Source organism: Emydura macquarii, unplaced genomic scaffold, assembly GCF_026122565.2.
Source record: "Emydura macquarii macquarii isolate MOO-44397 ecotype Brisbane River unplaced genomic scaffold, CSIRO-AGI_Emac_v2 contig_3477, whole genome shotgun sequence".
NCBI classification, from domain to species: domain Eukaryota; kingdom Metazoa; phylum Chordata; order Testudines; family Chelidae; genus Emydura; species Emydura macquarii.
This window is the reverse complement of record NW_027133614.1, coordinates 3,045,388-3,062,680: the sequence shown is the minus strand read 5'-3', so window position 1 is coordinate 3,062,680 and position 17,293 is coordinate 3,045,388. Positions and strand designations below refer to the sequence as shown.

The 17,293-nt window shown below is 41.1% G+C and overlaps 1 long non-coding RNA gene across 2 annotated transcripts in view; it reads left to right on the top strand.

The window, feature by feature from the left end:
- Positions 1 to 17,293, top strand: part of LOC137144720 (uncharacterized) — a 77,854-nt gene that overhangs the window by 32,637 nt on the left and 27,924 nt on the right. The window contains exon 3 of one of the 2 annotated variants that reach the window (XR_010917465.1): positions 7,741 to 7,854. The exons of the other annotated variant lie outside the window; for it this stretch is intronic. This is a non-coding gene — a long non-coding RNA (uncharacterized lncRNA). Of the gene's footprint in view, positions 1 to 7,740; positions 7,855 to 17,293 lie in introns of those variants that run through there. 2 annotated transcript variants of the gene reach the window in all.

Here is a 17,293-nt window from a genome sequence, read left to right as displayed (position 1 = left end):
GAGTACAGGAGTGATGGGGACTACTGTGCTCTAAAAACTATAGGATTAGCCACTGAATGACCCTGCTGCCACCTTCAAGCCTGGGAAGGAGGAGTCTTTGGTCTTAGTGTCTCTATTTCACTTTTGGCATGTCTCTAATCTTTCTCCTATGCGTGTGCGCCAACCTTTCACATGATATCCATCACTTGTTAGCTTTTTAGTATGATTGGATTAGATTTGAGTCATCTGTAATATAATATGCAATAAATGTTCCATTTGCCCTACTCACACCTTTGCACTGTGCCTACTCTGCCCCTATTAGAGAGGCTGTGTTAGTAGTGACTGTTCTAATCAAGGCTGCAGCAAAACAGTCTTGAAAGAACTTCAGAATTGCCATCCTGAATCACACCAATCAATGGTAATTCATTCTAATAGCCTGTCACCCACGGTGGCCAGTATTAGATTCTTCAGAGGAAGGTGCAAAAAGTCCTGCAATAGGCAGTTATGGAATTACATGAATTTTCCCCCTAGCCCCTATCAGTCAGAAGCTAGTTAAAGTCCCAAAACAGGAGTATTTATACCTTAAGCGCACTCTTATTTCATTTCTGGGAAATGGCTAAAGTGGTGGTGGTTGAGGGGGACATTATGGACACTTAGAACAAAAACACTTGCATTTTTGTTTGAATGTTTGGATCTCCTCCCCCCTCCCCCCCAGCAAAACTATTTAAAACAATTTTTGTCACTTTAGCTTTTGGGGATTTTCCCCCTTTTCTCTCCCAAAGGAAAGGGGAAACCCAAAACAATCAATAAAAAAATCTTTGTAAAATTTTTCATGCAAAACCTTGAAAAGAACTTTTTTCTGCACAAAAAAAGGGACATTCTGGCCAATGCACAAGAGACATCACCATTATTGTGCAGCATGTATTCCGTACCGTCAGCCACGCACTGCTGGCAAATGCGGAGGAGGTTATCTGTGATACTTAGCTCAGATTTTATCACTTAATACCCTTGTTTCTTGTGTGCTGTGACCACTAGAACTACAACTGTAGCTGCCCCTTGTGCAAAGGAAGGAAATAGTGCTTGTACGCTTTTCACGCTTGCCCACAACATAGGCCCTGTGTCTGAAGAGAAGTTTTTACTGTCTTCTCTTGTACTAACCCCTAGATCACAGGGTCATGTTGCAGGAAGATATAACAGGGAGAGGGAGAAGTAATGCATGGATTTTCATAGATTCCAAGGTCTGAAGGGACCATTGTGATCATCTAGTCTGACCTCCTGTATGACCAGGCCATAGAACTTTCCCAAAATAATTCCTAGATCATATCTTTTAGAAGAACATCCAATCTTGATTTTTAAAATTGCCATTGATGGAGAGTCCATCATGACCCTTGGAAAATTAATTGTTCCAATGGTTAATTACTCTCACTGTTAAAAATGCACACACCTTAATTCTCTAAATTTGCCTAGCTTCAACTTCCAGCCATTGGATCATGTTATACCTTTCTCTGGTAGTTTGAAGAGCCCATTATTAAATATGTGTTCCCCATGTAGGTACCTGAACATTGTAATCAAGTGACCTCTTAAAGAGAAGGTTAAGATAAATAGATTGAGTTCACGGAGTCTATCAAGACATGTTTTCTAATCCTGTAATCGTTCTTGTGGCTCTTCTCTGAACCCTCCCCGATTTATCAACATCCTTCATGAACTGTGGACACCAGAACTGGACATAGTATTCCAGCAGTGGTCATGCCAGTGCCAAAACATAGAGATGAAATAACCTTTCCACTTCTGCTCAACATGCCCCCATTTATGCATCCAAGGATGGTATTCATTTTTTTGGCTACAGCATCATAGTGGGAGCTCGTGTTCAGCTGGTTATGCGCCTCCAGCCCTCCTATCACTGCTTCCTAGTAAGTATGGCCTACATTCTTGTTCCTAGATGTATACATTTACATTTAGCTGTATTGAAACACACATTAATTGCTTGTGCCCAGCTTTCCAAAGTATCCAGAATGTTCTGAATTGGTGACCTGTCCTCTTCATTATTCACCACTTCCCCAATTTTTGTGTCATCTGTAAACTTGATCAGTGACTTTTTTGTTTTCTTCCATGTCATTAATAATAATGTTAAATAGCATAGGGCCAAGAACCAATACCTGTGGGACCCCACTAGAAACACATGCATTTGATGATGATTCCTCATTTACAGTTCTATTTTGAGACCTATCAATTAGCCAGCTTTCAATCCATTTAATGTGTGCCATGTTAATTTTATATTGTTCTAAGTTTTTAATAAAAATGTCATGCATTATCAAGTCAAATGCCTATAGGAAATCTAAATTACATCAACACCATTACCTTTGTCAACCAAACTTTTAATCTTCTACAAAAAGACCTCAGGATCTATTTCCATAAACTTGACTGGGACTTTAACATGGATCTTGTGTCTCAGTGATATAATGCAAAGAAAGATATTTCTTACAGCAAAGAGTACAACTGACCAAACTATTTGCAACAAATAAACTAACATTTTAGCTTTTCTCCTTGTCAAATCCAAATTATTCTTTAAGTACTTGCCAAATAGTTTGGATAAATAACTTTCAGCTTATCGGCTATCCACAAACTTCTAGCTTTCATTGTTTGCTATTCACTTTTCCATGTGTGTGATCACCTAAGTGACATAATATTGTTTCTCCTTCCTGACTGGGTGAACTGTCAAGAGAACAATAAATAAGGTTATGTCTATACTCCCCTGCAGTTCAGACTACAGGGATGCGCATGGCAGTATGCACCAAAGTGCTGTGCTGTAACTCCCACTTTCAGATGCTGTGGACACGAACTAAAAGGTGCCTTGTTCATGTTTAATGTAATCCTTTTCAAACAGAACTACACTAATGCAACCTAGGAACCTTTTTGTTTGTGGCTGCAGTTTCCACAGAGAGGAATTACAGTGCAGCACTTTGGTGCACACCAGCTATTCATACCCGCATAATCCAAAATGTGGGGCAGTATAGACAGCCAATTAGTTTGTGCTTGAATACTCTTATTTGCATGTGATTAGAGATTTCTTTGAAAAACAGCCATTCCCTAAAGGTTCATGAGAAGAGGAACACATTTGGGTGTATGTTTGCAAACGGGGAATAATGAAGTACAACTGTAGATGATCTGAACAACTGTTTAGAATTATAATGTGTTTTTATACCACACTTCCAATTTTCAGCTGGCTCTGCACAGTAAATATCTAGAAATACTGCTACTTCAAACACATCTTGGAGCAAGAGTAGCAAAACCAAAACTTCCCCCAAGTCGCACACATCTGATGTAGTTTTCATACCAACATTTATAATAAATGGATATTAATTAGATTACAAATGTCAGTTCTAAATTCAACTGGATTACATGAGGGAATCACTGATTCTCTTCACTACTTTTATTGAAATATCAACAATATCTCAATCTACTAAACCCAGAAATGGATCTTTGGATAAATAAGCTATTTTGTAATTGGTGTGTAAATACTGTATCACTTTCTTGTCACCTACAAAACTGAAATATGATACGTTGTCTGAATCAGTCACCAATGACTCTTGATAGGCTCGTCAGTCCGTAATGGAGAATGGTAATTAGTCAATTGGACCAGACCCTTAATTTGTGTAAACTGTCATCATAGCTCTGTTGACTTCAACTGAGATATGACTGCTTACACCAGCTGAGAATGTGACTCAATATTCCGTATGAATGGGATTTCTCGTGAATATAGCCTTTTTTCTGTTTTTGAATATTTCAAACATCTACTTTTTTATTTGAATGTATTGTGTTCCCTAGCTATGCACTGAGTAGCTTAGGAAAACAGTTTTCCATCCTTGTGGTGTTTGAACTCTTCTTCTTTATGAATGAAGTTATTGGTCACCAAAGTCAACTTATTGTTTCTGCTCCCTGTTTGGAAAACTGAAACCCTTTTCAAACAGATGAATAAATAATTTTCTGCACACAAATGCCCTTATTCACACACAGTTATGGTATTTATACCAATTTGTGTGAAGCCTTTTGCACGAGTGTTTATAGATGAATTATAATAAATAATGGGCTTGAACATGGCTGAATTGATTTTGGATTTCAAACAGAGATTCGTAAACATTGCTTTTTAATATTCCACCAGCTCCGGTGAGAAGACATGGGAATGAGAAATGTAGCATTAATCAAATCACATCAAACAAAGCAATAGTGGTAGAAGGTGGTCTAATTTATAAGTGTTCTCTTATCTTGCTCTTTAACAGTTTTAACAGTAGCCATATAAATATTTCCAGGTTCCAGTCATGATGTCACTTTTTGTTTTGAGCTAAAAATAATTCCATAATAAATGGAGTATAATCAGTCTCTATGCCATGTGTGTCTGTGATACTAATTCATTTGATAAACAGCATTTACCATACACGTTTGACCAACCCCACCGTGCAATCTGCCCACTAATACATCTTCTGACATTCCAAATCTCCTAGGAGTGTCAAATGGCTTTTTAAACTACAAAAATATTGCTTTCCTTTAAACAAGGAATTTCCTTCAAAACCATACGGGCCCAAGGCCCAGGATTGGCAATACTCAGTCCTGAATGAGCTAAACAAGTAGCAAATTTAAGGGCTAATATCTCTCAACCATCAACAAACTGGTGCTTTATCCCATGGGAGAGCTGGGGATATGCCATAGGGGCCAAAAGCAATATGGTTCTAAATCACTAACTATCAGATCTTAAAACCACAACACTGGAAAATGCAAAAATTCCGCCCCGCCCCCACTTGGATTCCCAGTTGAACTTGTGAAGCCAGATTTTTCAAGAGACCTTTGCTCCTATTTAAAATCTGTCCACTTGATTTAGGTTCCTAAACAGCAGCTGAGCTCTTTAAATAATCTGGCCCCAGTTGTGGGTGCTGAGCCCTCTGGAATATGCAGCCCATAGTTCATAGAGAGCCTGGCTTTACAGGAAGAGATAAACTAGATAGTATCAGTAAAAAATGTGAAACTCCTATAATAACACATCTAAAATAGTTTCTCCACAGCAAATGTGGCATGTGCAGAATCCTGACGATGAGATGTGCTACAAAGCTTTGTATCAGCATTTATTAGGGATGACTTGCTTTTACTTATGGCTTTGTCATTCATGACTAAAAACATTTATCCCCAAACTCATGCTAACAAAATGTCCTATACCAATATGTATTTCCTTTACAGCATGTAACATAACTGAGCAAATCCACCATGAAACTTTTTATTTGGCTGCCCTTATCCTGTGCTTCTTTATGGTAATGGTGGCCCATCATTCAACAGCAGACAAACATTTCTTTGTTTTCCACCCATTGTAAGGTATTTTTATTAACTGTTTCTCTAGAGCCTGTCTTGAAGTGGCAGAGTTCCAACTGGAATGTCAGTAGGGACTTTCTCTCTCTACATGATATAAGAGACGTGCTTGATTGGCCTTTTCCCGTTCAGAGTCAATTAGTGGTGCCCTATTTGTGTTGTGGACCAGTGTTTCTCAACCTTTTAAGTAGCAAGTACACTCTAACTTCTGAAAATTTTAATAAGTACCCCAACACTTAATTTTCCACAGGATTTTATATTTACAGACTAATGTGAGCCATATGTTGGAAGAAGGGCTGAATATATAAGGCATGATAGGACAGATGTCAGATCAAGTGTGGGTAGGGTTACCATCTTTACACCAGGAGTGCGCAACTCAAGTATGTACTTGGGCTAGAGGTGATGTTGGCCAAAGCTAGGAGGCTTTGAGTGGCATGCCAATGCTGGGGAATATAAAGCGCTGCACCAAATTTTTTGCCATAGATTTGAGAGGAGGAAGGGGTGAGAGAGAGACAGGGAAGGAGGGTAACTGGTGAAATTTGGGGCTGTCATAGTTGTCAATTTCACTGCTCAGCTAGTGCAGTGAAATTGGCAAGTTTTCTGGACACTGGGCTTTGAGCCAGGGAGGGGGGCTGCTGCCTGGCTGCCAGCCCAGAAGGTGGGTGCCTGCCACCCAATCTGAGCTGGAGTAGAGGAGGCTTCTGTGCCGGCTGGGACCCAGGGATGTGGGCAGGTGGCTGCTGACCATCTTCAAGCCGGAGCGCTGGAGGCTGTCCCTCGTCTTGGAGCTGAGGCGTGAGTGGCTGTCACCCAGCTGCGAGCCCAGCTCGCGAGATGTAGGAGGCTGCCACCGGGCTCCCATCTGGGAGCTGGGACTCAGTGGGGTGCTGCTGCCTGCCTTCCCCAGAAGCTAGCAGCTGCCACCTACCTCCCAGCTGGGAGCTGTTACTGAGCGGGAAGTGGGGGACTGCCACCCGACTCCTCCAGAAGTCAGCAGCTACCGCCTGCCTCCCCTTCACTCTGTTTTTCCCCAGGTACCCCCTGCCTGTCTCACGTATCCCTAGGGGTACGCGTACCACAGGTTGAAAAACTGTGTTGTGGACAAAAGCTCCCTAACTGGCTGAACTCCAGCTGCTCAACTCAGATCAGCTGTGGACTCCCCCCACATGGAAGACTTCTGCAATAATCTCGTGTCCTCAAGCAAGGCTATTTCTGTCCCCCAAGCAAGTTTATTTTTGCAGAATCACTGTTGTAAACTTTATTTAAATTTACATTTAAAGTGTGTATGTCAAAATACAAAATATGGGTGTATCTGTATCTTGCAATCTCTTTCCGAATAGACTTTCTGCCACTGTGAGCCACAGACCTGTGTCTCAGGGCTGAATCTAAGGCACCATGGTTTAATTTTTCCCCTACCTGGGGGTGTCTCCTTGAAAGAGAATACCAATAATGTTTTTATTGTAGCCAATTATAAACTTTATTTAGTGGGATGCATGTTTATTTTCCTTGGCTTTTATTGACCTACAGCAGAGATCTGTGGTCTTGCAGAGCAAGAAAACCACTGTGGGCTGATGCCCCCCTTTTTTTAACACTGGCAAAACTGCTGTGGATCTCAATGGGAGTTTAATTTGAATACCAATGTGACTGGGCCCTTAGCTGACTAGCTCAGTCCTAGTGAGCCACAGAAACCAGTGACACCCTAGTACTTCATTGCAATGTCTGGATCAGATTTGACATTGCGTTATCGTAACAACACTCTTGTTTACAACATTGATCTGTGCTTGGATACCAACTGACAGGCAGCTTAGAAGCACCTGAGGATGGAGAGATGAAGGGTGATGGAATAAGCTTAGTAATGAAATACCAAGAGATCATCCTACAATGGTTTGGTGGGTTCTTGTGACTCCATTTCATGCAATTGTGTCTGAAGTTTACTCCTCTCCTGGTTGCTGGGAGAATGTGGAGTGCTTCTTCTCTTTGCATCCTTCTGAGCAGTCAGGAGAGGTGGTTGGGGTAGTGGGGAAGAAAAATCCCAGTGTTTTGGTCTATTTGCTCACCAGTCCTTGTGCTGTGTGTGTGTGTGTGTACGCGTGTGCATACATAAGGCAGGGTTGGGGAGTGCTTGCTTGTTTGCTTTCTCTACCTGATATCAGATCACATCTGATGTGAACTTCATGAAGACCAGCTTGTGGTTTTAAAGCCCCATGTTGAAGGTGCTGGACTAAATGGAAATTATTTGTCTTAATGAAATGCTGATGTTTATATGATGTAAATTCATACCATTCATTCCCTGGATCAAAAGATTTTATTGTAAAAAGGAATAATAATAATGATAATTAATAGGGACATGTAGGGGTTGTAAAGTCAATTGCTTGACAGTGGTGAACTGATGGTTTGTTTTCTTGACAGTTTTCCTGTCAGGCCATAACACTAAGCCTGAGAAATGACAGAAGGAATTAGCATGCGAGAGTCAGAAGATGAATACAACCATGTTCTATCTGTTGAATAAAATGTCCCTTTCGGAGCCATTTCCATGCCAATCATTTGAAGAATTTAGAGTCTACACACTTACGTCCCTCTGATCCCATGTCTTTTGAAAAGGCTTAATGTCCTACAACTGGCCTTATCTAGATTTTAGGGTTAGATAACATCTGAAATAGGCTACTAAGTTCTCAGGACTCCTGGGCTCTGATCATAGCTCTGCAATTACCTCATTGTATGACTGTAAGTAAATTAACTTAATCACTCTATGCCTCAGTTCTCCCATCTGTAAAAGTATGGTTAGTCCCTATAAAATTAGGGTGTTGATGTTAATCAATAATGGATGCAAGATCCATTAAAATAAGCACAAAGTATTATAGGTTCAGTCCTAAACTCTCAACTCAGTCTCTATTCAAGCAAAGCTCCCACTAATGCAGCAGGAGTTGACTCATTCTTAAATAAGGACTGTAGGGTTTTGCCCCTTATATTTTACCATCTCATTCCAATTTTGCACCAAACATTTGTTCAAATTACTCTTTCTTGTTTAAAGCATTTAGTTTACCTTCAATAATAAAAAATATGGGCCAGGCATTGCTTTCGTTTACAGCATAGAGTAACTCCATAACATGCAATGAATTCATACTGAGATCTGAACTGGGCCCATTGTTTGCATCTGATAGGTAGAATGTCTGCTTAATAATCTGGTTTAACTGAAAGGCTTTTCTGACCATGTGGTGGTGGTGGTTATATCCTAAACAAAGAGTTTCACTTTCACAACCAGTTTTAGTGGGGAGAAGATATTCTGTTTCAAGTATTCTAGCTACAAACCTCTTGCCTTATTGGACTACCTTTATCCTTACTCCTTCCCACGCCTCTGATCATTATCTGGGTTTGAGGTTGGAGAGCATGACCCAAGGCTACTGGGGTAAGCTCAGACTAGCAGCAGAGCAAAAGTGAACTAAATAACTGGTGTAGTAATCAGTGAGTAGAGCAGGAAGGCTATGTGTGAACGTTACTGTTTTTAATCAGTTTAAAATGGAGCCTGAGTTTGCATTCATATTATGCTCATGTATGAAAACTGGCTAACAGTAAATCTGAACTACCCTGATTTGGTTGCCATATGCCACTCTCCAGTGCATTCGGTTTTCAGTGACAGACCTGCAAGCTACTTAAATAGCTCAACTACTTCAGAACTCACCCTCTCTGACCTGGCCGATCAGCCTTTTAGATCATGAGTTGCCATACTGCATCAGACCATGGTCCATCTTGCCCACTATCCTGTCTGCAACAAAAACAACGAGAGTCCTGTAGCACCTTAAAGACTAACAAATTTCTGCGGGCACAAGCTTTCATGGGCTGCAACCCATTTCATCAGATGTATTTCATTTCATGCATCTGACGAAGTGGGTTGCAGCCCACAAAAGCTTATGCCTGCAGAAATTTGTTAGTCTTTAAGGTGCTACAGGACTCTCGTTGTTTTTGCTGTATACAGACTAACACAGCTTCCCCTCTGGAACTTGTCTCCAACAGTGGCCCGTATCAGATCTTCAGGAGGAGAGTACAAAACAGGAATGATCTACCTCTGTTTTCCCCTCACAGCTTCTGGTAGTCAGTAGTTAAGGGTAGCCTGGAGCATGGGGTCACGTCCCTGATCATCTTGGCTAATAGCCAATGACCTATCCTCCATAAATTTATCCAGGTCTCTTTTGAACCCAGTCATACTTTTGACCTTCACAACATCCCTTGGCAACAAGTTCCACAGGTTAGTTGTGCATTGTGTGTAAGAATACTTCCTCTTGTTTGTAATAAACCTGCTGGTCATTAATTTAATAAGGTGATCCCTGGTTTTTGTATTGTGAGAAAAGGTAAATAACACTTGTATAAACCTCTTTAGTAGTCCTCTTTCAGTAGTCTCTTTTCTAAGATGAACAGCCCTAATCTTTTCAGTCTATCCTCAGATGGGAGCTGTTCCATATCCTTGATCATCTTCGTTGCCATTCTTGGAAACTTCCAGTTTCACCATATCCTTTTTGAGATGGGGTGACCAGAACTGGACACAGTATTCAAAGTGTGGGTGCACCATGGACTTATATAATGGCATAAGATGTTCCTTCTTATTTTCTATCCCTTTATGTTAGTTCCTAACATAGTGTTAACCTTTTTGACCTCTGCTGCACATTGAGCTAAAGTTTTCAGAGAACTATCTACAGTGACTCCAAAATCTCTTTTTTTGGATAGTAATAGCTAAGTTAGAACCCATCATTGTCTATGTATAATGGAGATTACTTTTTCCAATGAGCATTATTTTGTACTTATCAATGTTGAATTTAATCTGCCATTTTATTACCTAGTCACCCAGGTTTGTGAAATCCCTCTAACTCCTTGCAGTCTGTTTTGGATCTAACTAGCTTGAATAATTTTGTATAGTCTGCAAACTTTGGCACTTTATTGTTCATCCCCTTTTCCAGATCATTAATGGATATGTTAAACTACACAGGGCCCAGGACAGACTTGTAGAGGGACCTCACTGTTTACTTTTCTCTATTGTGAAAACTGACCACTTATTCATGCCCTTTTGTTTCTTATCTTTCAATTAGTTACTAATCCAAAAAAAGACCTTCCCTCTTATCTCGTGGCCACTTGGTTTCCTTAAACTTTCATGAGCTCTGTAGTAAAAATAATCCCAAGCCAGGAGCCAGGTCTCCTGGGCTTTATTTTTGGTTGTCTGTTTGTGAGACAACCAAAGCTTCTATTCTAGGCAGAGACTCAGTGATTTACAGTCACTCAGGCTATGTCTACACTGCCGCCGGAAGTCGACTTTGTTTAATTTGACTTTCAGCAGGTGATTTTTAGAAATCGCAGCAGAGTGTACACACTACAGTGTTTGTGCTGGTCTCTTGCGTTCACGCTGACCGGTCTTAATTCGAATTAGAAGGCAGTGCAATGTGGGTAGCTATCCCACAGTACAACTAGCCACGGTGGCTGTTGGGACGAGTATCTTTGTCCCATGATGCAACGCTGCTTCCTTCACCCTTCCCTCCGCCCCCCAAACAACAGGGCGTTTAAAGGGCAGATGGAGAAGTCTCCTCACTAGGCTGGACATGACTGAGAAGTACCTTCCTTCTGTGATATCTTGCTTGCTGTGTTTTTCATAATGTGTGTGAAGCGAAGGGTGAGCAGTTGCCCCCAGGTTGGGCTCTGGAGGCAGAAAGACTGGCTGCCAGTTATGAGCAGCCAGATGCCAGCACTACACTGAGAGCTAACCGTGGAGTGCTTTGCATTAGGGAAGCTTTGAAAACCAGGTTCTGCAATGAGATGCAGCACTGATTTCTGTTCCTGTATGTTGTTTGCCTTTGGTGTACCCTCTCCTCCCAATGATATCTGTGCCCACCAAATCCCTCCTAAACAAGATATGATTTAATAAAGAAACGTGTTGAAATGATGCAAAACTCTATTTCTGAACATTCAAGTCATGGAGGAAGGAGAGTTCATTCACTGTATCAAGGGGTAGGGTGGTAGCTTGCTGGCCAGCTATCAGCGTGACCGCCGCTGCTTTCTGCTCACCTCCACCGAGGTGGAGGAGAGCACGTACTGCATCTTGGACAATCTCCTTCAAGACCTCTTTGGGGGCGAGGGAGGGTGAGGGGGACAAAGCCCTGTGTTGAGGAGCATTATGGAGGGGCTGCAGCGGGACTGTCCTGCCTCCGCTCCTCCTGAACTCCACAAGCTGCCGGAGCATGTCTGCCTGGTCCTGCATGATTCACAGCATTTCCTGTGTGGTGCTGTGATCATGCTCCATCATTTCTCAGCGACTCTCCTTGTCCATGTCCATGTTCTGTGACAAGGTCAGCCTCCATGCTCTGTGCTGTCTCTGTGGCTGCTGGGGCATTCATGAGCTCTGCAAACCTGTCGTCTCTGCTTTTTTTTTACCTCTTCCTAATCTGAGACAGTCTGTCCGCAGCATTTCTTAAGGGTTGGTCCATTGCCAAGGTGTCCACAGAATGAAAGAAAAGTAACAAGGTAGCCATTGGTAGCATAGTGAAGAAAATGAAACAAATGTAACAATTTTAGATAATGATCCCCTGACAAAAATGTAGCAAATGATTACAGTGAAACAATGTATAGAATGTTTCCGTTAAAATGTTGCAAATGGTTCCCTTGATACAATGTAGCACATGATTCACTCTCTCTACTTGTATTTTAAACCAGTACAGAGAGGAACTGCAGATGGCATGGTGATGATGGGGTGGGGAGATCTCTGCTGGTATTTTAAACCCTTTTCCTGCTATCGTGAACACTGAGCAGCACAACACGACTGTGCAGAGCGGTCAAAACAGGGCATTGTAGCATGCATTCCAGAGGTCAATTAATTCAAACTAAGTTCCGTTGCATCTACACTAACACTAAATCTACTTAACAAATTCAAATTAGGCTCTACGCCACTTGCGGAGGTGGTCTTATTAAGTCAATTTTACAAGCACCTTAATTCAAATTAAGAGTGGTGCCAGTGTAGACGTGGGTGTAATTAAGTCAACTTAAGTGACCTTAAGTCGACCTAAGTCATCAGTGTAGACCAGGCATCAGCCTCTGTCTAGATTAGAAAGTTTGGTTATGTTTTAATTTAAATTAATTCATTTCCCCTTAAAATGTTAACTAACATGATTGGAAATGCTAGTGAAGATGCTCTTCAAATGCTTGCACTGAGCCCTAGGTAAACTACGATCTAGAACAAATATTTAATGAATGGCTATGCTAACATTTACAATGGTTAGTTCACTGAAATGGTAGGCCATTATTTTGAGTGACAACAGGACCAAAGCTTCTAATCTAGATAAATGGACCAAATTCTGCTCATTTGCACCAGTATAAATCTTCAGTGCCACAAACTTCTGTAAAACGATTATACTACTCATCTCTTGGGACCAGGGGGAAGGGCGGCGTGTCTCTAATAAATAGCCAATCTATGCTAAAATATCACAGATTTATCATACTTGGGTCCAGATCTTTACCTGGTATACATCAATGTAGCTCCACCAAAGGCAGCAGCTGAGGACCTGGCTTTTAATTCCTAATCCAATATAGGACAAAACCATGAAATCTCGAATACTATTGTGATAACTGTTGGCAAATGCTATATTTATAATGGCAGCTACTATTAATTAATTAAGTGTTTATAAACTGTTCTGCAGGCCTTAACTAAAAGACAAAATGCAGCAGAATATAACTGAAGTTATGCACTGGGAAGTAGGTGCAAAATGTTGGTACTATATTAAAAGAGAAGACAAACAAACAAACAAACAAACTTCTATAAATTTCCCATAACAACTCTTTTCATTGCTTGAGCGAGAAGCTTTAAGTACAATTTTCCTTCTATTATTACACTTGGTCTACTGCTTACTGCCTCTACAGCTTTACATAAGTATCAAAGGAGATCTATTGTTCCCTGTCAGAACAACTAGACCTGTTCTAATGCTGACAATCAATATTAATCTTTCTGGATAGAATTGCCATTAAAAATGAATTATTGGTTAATTTACCACACTTCTAACCTCGTTGATCATATAGTCATGACCTTTAGTAATTGTGACTGAATATTTTATAACTCATTATTATTATAATGCACTGCACAGGTGTTCTTTTCTCTAGATCAAAATTGTTTTATTTAATTTTAGGGCTGCTCATGCAAAAAGAGTGTGTCTGAATTAACATACATGGGCTATTCATTAGCAGCACCCGTAGAACTAAAAGCGAGGCTCGGAATTCCATGAACATAGTGGTCATGGACTGTATAGTGGTTTAGGAAAACTTAAGTCTGGATCTGTATAAAACTCCGCACTTCAGTAAGGAATTTCATCTAAGAATCACAAAGCAATCTAAAACCACTAATGAACCCACCTGTGAGATATGTATGAGTCCCATTTTATAAATGGGGAAGCTGAACCACAGAGATGACTCAGCTTGTTTAAAGTTGCACAATAAATCTGTGGCAGAACTGGGAATCTAATTCAGATCTCATGCCTCCTTGTCCTGTGATTTAACTGCTAGACAAGACTTCCTCTTGTCTGCGTTTGTCTGCTTGAGAAAATTGGACTAGTTTAAACAAAAAATAAATTTTTATTGAACCAATGCAAAATCCTGTGTAGATACTCAAAAGAACTGTCTACATAGTGATTTGCACTGGTTTAACTAGACAAGTTAACACCTCCTCCCCCTCCCGCACACACACACACTTGGGTGCAAGTTTGCATGCAGATAAGGCCTAGTTTTTTATATGTATGTATGTATGTATGTATGTATTTATTTGGAGGGGGCGTCTTTTCTCTCATTTTTCTTGTTACACTTTAAGGCTGAAAAAATTAAAGATTTTAAACAGATTTTACTAGCACAGATCAGGTCAATTAACATAGTTAATATTGTCCCTAGAGCTGAAATATCTCATTAGGCCTCCCATACAGGAGATGAATAAATGTTCAGGAGTAACTAGATACTGTGGTGATGGATGCATTAAAATATTTGATAGTGACCACAGGAATTCTGTTCATTACAGAGGTGACATATTTAGGCACAGAGGACTGTTAATGACTATTCATCTTTCTCAGCAAGAGATGAGTTACTACCTGAATTCACAGTAGCTTCAGAATGGTCTATACAAAGTGTTCTCCTGGGTGACACAATGAGATATCTGATGGCTCCTGTATACAGCTGAGACATAGCAGTGTTGAAAGAGAGACTTAAAAGAGATGAGAACCATTTAATGCTACAGTGCAGAACTGAACTAGTCTGGAACCAGCCAAGATTAAAGTAACACAGCAAAGTATGTGAGTACTGCAAAACAGGTCCTGGATAACCCATGAATCACAAAGGAATTCTCACTACCTTACTCTTTCATTGTTGAAAGCTTCATTGTGAATTATTCAACAGTTTTGTCTTCGTTTGCTTTCTTGTAGAGAGAAGCAGTTGAATGTCTGTATCATGCTTTTAAAGACTCTTTTTCACTCGAGCAAATAAAAGCATGGGTTGTTTTTCCTAGCCCTTCCAGTGGTCATTTAAAATATCCAGGCATCTTTTCTACAAGTGTTCTAGTCTGAAGTTGGTGCAAAAAACAGTGTAGTTTTGGATACCTGGCACTCTTAAAAAAGAGGGAAAAATGCCATTTTATTTTCATAAGTTGGGTGAGTGCATTCATATTTCTTATAATCATATACTTTGAATAAACCACCCAGTAGACTAATGAGTTACACTAGTAGAGTTACACTACTACACCCAGTAGACTAATGAGTTACACTAATGAGTCCTCACTAGCATTTGAGGAACATGTTTAACAAATCAATGGAGATAAGAGACTTCCATGCTTGTTGCAGAACAAATGCATGAAGGCTAATGGCTTGACTCTGAACACCTGGATCTTTAGAACTAGTGTAGTGCTCAAAAGTACACTAGTGAAGTAACAGTTTGGTTTTTACTTCTAGATACCAGCTTTTAGACCACTCTTGATAATGGCTCCCAAAAATTGGATAACTTCAATTCACTCCATAGCAGACTTTGCTCCGTAGCACTGTTCATTGCACTCTGGCTAAAAGTATAAGGGAAGGAAATACCAGAGTATATTTGCAGCTGTTGGAAGTGGACCAGGCAGGTTCAGATATTTCTATAACTAGATATGGCAGAATTCAGAAGCTTGAGGGGACATAGAACAAATCCTTCAAGTCTCTGACATCATGCCAGATAACTTACATACTGTCCCACCTAGAAATATGACATTCCTTCTGTTGTGTTCCCAATGAACAGAGGTGAAGTTTTGATGCTGAATGAGTAAGATATGCTAAGTGGACTTCCAAAATGGCAAATTGTAGCCAAATCCTACAATCTTTAGCTCTCCAATAGGCAAAATTCAGAAAGAAAACTCCCATGAGCTGAGTGGACAGCTCTGTGTGAGTGAGGGTCCTGGATGTGGCCTGAACCTAGCTAAAGGCCAAATGCTGCTGTAAGGGGCCTTGTATGATCTCATTGTGACCTCTCCCAACTGAGAGAAACAGGGAAATGGGCAATCCAAAATAGTGAAGGTCAACAAGCTGCCCAGAGATGTAGGAACTACTGCCAGAGAGACTCCTCAACAAAAACTGGAGGAAACATCCAGTGCAGAGAAGAAAAATATCAGATGTCACTCGCAGACTAATCTCCAGGGTACAGTAGCTATAGTTGATGGCCAGCTTGGACATCTCACAATATGCATTGCTAATTTAGAGCAAGCTATGGACTGGGTGGAGAACCAGCTGCTTAAAATAGTCTCATGTTGGTGAAGGGGTAATAAAGCAATAGTCTAGATGATGGAAAACACTTATGTGAGGAAACAGGGCTCTGAATCATAGAATCATAGAATATTAGAGTTGGAAGGGACCTCAGGAGGTCATCTAGTCCAACCCCCTGCTCAAAGCAGGACTAACCTCAGCTATATCATCCCAGCCAGGGCTTTGTCAAGCCTCAGCTTAAAAACCTCTAAGGATGGAGATTCCACCATCTCCCTAGGTAACCCATTCCAATGCTTCACCACCCTCCTAGTGAAAAACTTTTTCCTAATGTCCAACCTAGCCCCCCCCACTGTAACTTGAGACTGTTGCTCCTTGTTCTGTCATCTGCCACCACTGAGAACAGCCTAGCCCCATCCTCCCTGGAACTCCCTTTCAGGTAGTTAAAGGCCGCTATCAAATCCCCCCTCATTCTTCTCTTTTGCAGACTAAACAAGCCCAGTTCCCTTAGCCTCTCCTCATAAGTCCTGTGCTCCAGCCCCCTAATCATTTTTGTTGCCCTCCGCTGTACTCTCTCCAACTTGTCCACATCTTTTTGTAGTGCGGGGCCCAAAACTGGACACAATATTCTAAATGCGGCCTCACCAATGCCGAATAGAGGGGAATAATCACTTCCCGCGACCTGCTGGCAATGCCCCTCCTAATGCAGCCCAATATGCTATTAGCCTTCTTGACAACCAGGGCACACTGCTGACTCATATCCAGCTTTTTATCCACTGTTACCCCCAGGTCCTTTTCTGCAGAACTGCTGCCTAGCTCGTCAGTCCCCAGTCTGTAGCTGTGTATGGGATTCTTCCTTCCTAAGTGGAGGACTCTGCACTTTTCTTTGTTGAACCTCATTAGATTTCTTTTGGCCCAATCCTCCAGTTTGTTTAGGTCCTTCTGTATCCTATCCCTACCTTCCAGGGTATCTACCACTCCCCCCAGCTTAGTGTCATCCGCAAACTTGCTGAGGGTGCAATCTACCCCATCCTCCAGATCATTAATGAAGATGTTGAACAAAACCGGCCCCAGCACCAACCCCTGGGGCACTCCGCTTGTGACCGGTTGCCAGCTAGACATGGAGCCATTGATCACTACTCGTTGAGCCCTATGCTCTAGCTACTTCTCTATCCATTTTATAGTCCATTCATCCAACCCATACTACTTTAACTTGCTGATAAGAATACTGTGAG